Source organism: Suricata suricatta, chromosome 12, assembly GCF_006229205.1.
Source record: "Suricata suricatta isolate VVHF042 chromosome 12, meerkat_22Aug2017_6uvM2_HiC, whole genome shotgun sequence".
Lineage (NCBI taxonomy): Eukaryota > Metazoa > Chordata > Mammalia > Carnivora > Herpestidae > Suricata > Suricata suricatta.
The window spans coordinates 75198313-75203374 of NC_043711.1; the positions used below are offsets into that span (position 1 = coordinate 75198313).

General features: G+C 39.4%; 1 long non-coding RNA gene across 2 annotated transcripts; it reads left to right on the plus strand.

Annotated features, from left to right (window-relative positions):
• Window positions 1–657: 657 nt before the first annotated feature.
• Window positions 658–4091, plus strand: LOC115273074. 2 transcript variants are annotated; one of them, XR_003900651.1, is made up of 3 exons: window positions 658–710; window positions 814–901; window positions 3940–4091. It is a non-coding gene; the product is annotated as an uncharacterized LOC115273074 (long non-coding RNA). The 2 variants fall into 2 exon arrangements; XR_003900650.1 differs by having other exon boundaries at window positions 669–901.
• The last annotated feature ends 971 nt before the right edge of the window (window positions 4092–5062 follow it).

A 5062-nucleotide genomic window follows, 5' to 3' on the forward strand; every position in this document is an offset into this window, starting at 1 on the left:
AAAGACTAATTGACAGATTATTCTGGCAGATAACTATCAGTATAAAAGAAGGGAGCATTCAGAAGATCAATTTTCAGCTCCCAAGACCATTTATTTCACACTTCTGTCATCTCTGGTTGCCTTTCCAGCAATCTGTCAACAGTTTCTATCTGCCAAAGACACACATTTAGCATCCAAAAGGAATGATAAAGGATATCTAGCTTCCAACCTACGGAGTTTAGGTTTGGCTCGTAAAAATAAAACTATTTGTAAATTCTCAAAGAATGATAAAAGCTAATCAGACCATTTTTTAAATGCACAATTTTTGTATTTTACAAAGCAAACGACCAGCATGTGAAGATATCTGTTGATGTATTACCCTTCTCAGTTCATAAGACTCAGGCATTTCTTCCTTTGTGTATTGACCTTCTACCACAGAAGAGTGCTGGGGACTGGAGATAGAGGAAAGAATGATAGGACATGGTCCCTGCCATCAGGATTTGGGTCTGATGGAGAAAGACAAAGCAAAAAATTGTCAGTTACAATTTAATGTAACTCATGCCCTAATAAAAGTGTACTATGAGATTATGAGATGACAAAACAAAGGCAGATTTCAAACTAGCAGGGTAAAGAGAAAGCTTTCCAGAAGTGATGCTGAACTGGATTTTAAAGGCAAGCAGGAAGTAGCAGCCTGAAGAATTAGAGAAAAAACACCCAGTGAGGATTCTATGGTGCATATTGATTACATGTGAATATTCATTTCATCCAGTCCTCAATCCACCCCTTCTCTGTCCTAAAGGTCAGGGTCTGGTCCTTGCACACTGTATTTCCCAGGTTCTGTCAGTCCCTGAGATTCAGAACAGAGAAAAAGAGGTCTGAGAACTATATCAAAGGGAAAATAGGCCTGATGCTATCACAACAGGTAAGCAATATATGCAACAGAATCATTAGGTTTGCTCAATGGGAGGCAGTGGCAAGGGTTTGAAAAGCAGACAGAAAGGGGAAGGCAAGGTCTTTCTTCTCTGCCTTGGACACTATCTCCAGTATAGCCAAAACCTACAGTGATAGCTACTTCCACTGAAGAAACCCATCTCAAGTTCCAGCTTCTATGAACTGATCCCTCAAAACAAACTTCCCATCCTCTCTACCTTTCTTCCTCCTGCCAAGTGATAGTGAGGGCTTCTTGCTGTTGCTAATCTCTGGGGTCTTCCATGACCCTGTTTGGTTTCTCAGCTCTTCCATAACCTGTGCCAGCAACTCCTTGCTATTATTACTCCTTGTATTACTAAAGTCTCTCTGTTTTTAATACCCAATGTTTCCTGGTAAAACCCTGAGAGATTAACTATCTATCTCCCTGCAGAATCTTAGCTTCTCAAGGATAAGGGTGGCCTTTGAATTATTTTGTCCCCCAAATCTAAAGAATCTGACACACCAAGAAAATAAAGAAGCACAGGATGGAGGCTGATACAGAGGGAAGAAAGAAATGGAACAATAAAAGTTAAGGATGCCCTCATTTTCAGACCAATGGAACTACAGTCTTTAACAGCAATATTTATTTATGTGACATCCTGACCCATTATAAGCATCAGCATCCTGCATGACGGAGGAATGCCTAGTTCCTAGTGAGAGGAAGACGTGACCTTGAAAGATCTTGTCAGTTGATGGGTCTTTCTGTGATGCAGATGTCCCTTACCCTATTAAGAAATTGAGGAAAGTCCCAGATGAATTCTTGATTGACTAGAACTCAAAGCAAAATCCAGCAGCTGCTAAAATCTGGCCTTTTCCTTATGTTGTGTATACTTCCCTAGTGTGCAGATAAGCTCATCTGTATCATCCACACTCTTGATGACAAAAATGTACCTTGTTTATCAAGGCAGGTCAGCCAGTCACTGATCAAGTTCAAAAGTCTGGTACTTAATACATATAATATTCTGTTCAGCCGATCTCCATTCTGTCTCAAGAAGCAGAGGAAAGAGTAATCATATTAAAGCAACAGTGTGCAGCATGAAGACACATGAAGATACTGAGTCTTCTGAAATGCAGGAGTAAAACATAAGGATCATGTTCATCCCACATCGGTTTCCTGTCTACACTGTTTATTTTTAAGCAGTAAACATACTTGGAGGTAGTGATGTAGCCTCTAGAAGAATTACTAAGAAATAAGACACAATTTCTGCAAATCTTCAGAGGGGTATTGATGTGACATTCCAGACACAGTGTGAGCATATTTTTTGTTGGTTTGTGAAAAATGCATGTTAGTTTCTGGTGACAGATTTGCGGTCCTTGTCCAACATTAGCAGAACGAAAGCATGAATACTTTTGTTAATTTTGACTAACCACATCTCTTGTAATGGAAGGTTTTTAAAGTCTTGGTGATAACCAAGAAAACTTTTTTTTCAGAATCATTTAATATCCTCCCCATGCATCTTTTTTCCCCAACTCTACCTTGTATTAAATGATGCACCAATGGACTGTGGCATTACCTATGGCTTTCTCAGAAATGATAAGACGACTCAGGAGTCTGAATTGGAAGCCTACAAACATTTCTGGAGCCATGAGACTCCTCAGTGTCAAGTCCAAGTCAACAGACAATAGTTTGGGACCTGAGCTCATATCATACCTTCACTGTCAACACAAATCTTGGAAAGGCCACCCCCTATGACTTTTACCAATCCTTAAATGACTTTACTGGGACTTAAATGGTATAAACTTTTATTTCCTAATCTGCAAAATGGTTTACTCACATAGGTATAAGAAAAACAAAATGAAAAAGTAGATACTAAAAAGTTCTCAAGAAACTAAGCGTATTATATATAGGAAAATATGATGATTATACCAAAGCCATCAATTACCATTAATGATGTTGGCCATATTACTGTACTAGTCTAAAGCCTTGGGTTTTTATCTCTAAAATTGTAATACTACCATAAACCTTATTGGTAAACATGGGACTAATTGAAATACTGTACACAAACCTCTTTGTTCTGTATGTAGTGTATAATAAGCCATCAAAAAATGCTAGCAAACATCCTTAGTAATAATTGTAGAATGGCTGGCTTATATTTTTAGAGTACTTACTATGTGAAAAACACTTTGACATATACAAATAAATATGAGACATAGCTCCTAGCTTTGAGAAATTTTCAAATTCTTAAAAAAGAATATCATGTATGTATCAAGGTGTAATTTACTACAATATATACCAGGTGAGGCAGATGAGAAGGCATGAAGAATTTCAGATCCACCAGAATGTTCTAGAGGGACCATAGGTCCCATGAGTGAAGACTTGAAGTTGTCAAGTTGGATTGACAGTCTTGGATATGGGATGCCTGGGAAGGGATGTGTTTTTGGGCAAGACAGCTTTCTTCAACCAAGGCTCTGAAAGAGTTCTGGTAATTGATGTCTATCCTAAGGCAGCACTTCCAGCAGCTATAGGAATAAGTACTTCATTCATCTAAGTGGATCGGAGAGGCTCAACACAGCATCCACACATGAGCCTCATGAATAGTTCAGAATAACCCTGACTGATTCAGGAATCCTTCTGACTGAGATACAGCTAGCCCCCAAAATCCTTTTTGGTCATCTCCAAATTGGAGCAGCAATGAGAGACCCCTCAGAACCATCCAGAACACCCATGGCACCTTAAGGCCCTGTGCCCAGAAAAGTTGTCACCTACCCCAGGAATGAAATATTCAAAGATGACTATGAAGGTTGGTATGTCCCCAGACAAGCCAGTGTAGATGAGCTTTCAGGTTGAGAGAATCAGGAAAGTTCTGTTCAAATCCCACTACGTGCGGAACATTGAAGTTTGGTTCATTACAAGAAAAATCCCTGAACACCAAGCCACCAAGTGAGAAATTCTCTGAGTTTACCATATATATAGTTATATTTGACAAAATTTTATCTTGTTTCCATATTGTTATTTTAAAGGATGATTAATTTGTCTCTTCTTTCCACTAGTACAGCTAGGGGCTGAAAGATAAAGAGAAGGAGAGACTGTGGATCAAAGATGGGGAAGAGAGGAGGATCCTGAAAGATAACCATCTTTAGTACATTCTTGGTACATACATTTGAATATGTAAAATTAATAAACCTGTGTTTTTGTACTTCTTCCCAGGCATGTACAGGTTTTACTTAATTTACTTTCAACAAATTGGCCTGCCTGCTTCCCCTACAAATGTATGCAGTGAGTCATGGAACCCTATAAATCAGAGTTGGAAGGGATGTCAGAATCCTCTTACCCAATTAAACCAACTGCTGCATGAGTCATTGAGCTCCTCCATGGAAACCCTTGGTGAGGTCATATGTGAGCTCTTGAGGCTACCACTCCTATCTTTGGGCAGCAACAACCTTCAGGGGCACCCCTGGAGCCCTGCAAAACACCCTCACCAAGTCCAGATTTCGTTCCCTAAAGTGGTATAAGGAGCTCTCCTACACACCCAAGTCTCCCTGAGCCCTGATTAAAACATCCCAGGCTCCTCCCAGAAATCCCTTCTGCATATTTTCCTATCCATTTACCTCCCCAAATGTTCACCTCTGAAACAGCCCACTCTTACAGAGTTGATGATCTGCCATATCTTGCTTTACTATCAAAATAACAAATAAAAAGTTATTATAAAATATATGAATTATATGTATATATTAAAATAATTTTTAATATTTTCTGGAAAAAACCTTAGAAGCCACAGATGAACAGAAAGAAAAGTATCCATGATCCCTAACAATCATCTGATGTTTTTGCTCTCCCCCCTTATTTGTTAAGAGCACCAGTTTCCCATCAGTCAAAGTGTCCCACCCTCCTCCAGCCAAGAATGATTATGTGACCCAATGTAGGCCAAGGATTTTGACTCTTGAAGGAAGGCATGTAAGGAATGAAAAATGCTTAGAGCAGATAAATTCCAGTACCAGGGACTCTCCTTTATTTCCCACTCCCCATATCTAAAAGCTCCCCCTTTTTTTAAGTTTATTTATTTTGAGAGAGAGCATGAAAGCAGGGGAGGGACAGAGAGAGAGAGGAGAGAGAGAGAGAGAGAGAGAGAGAGAGAGAGAGAATTTCAGGCAGGCTCCATGCTCAGCACAGAGC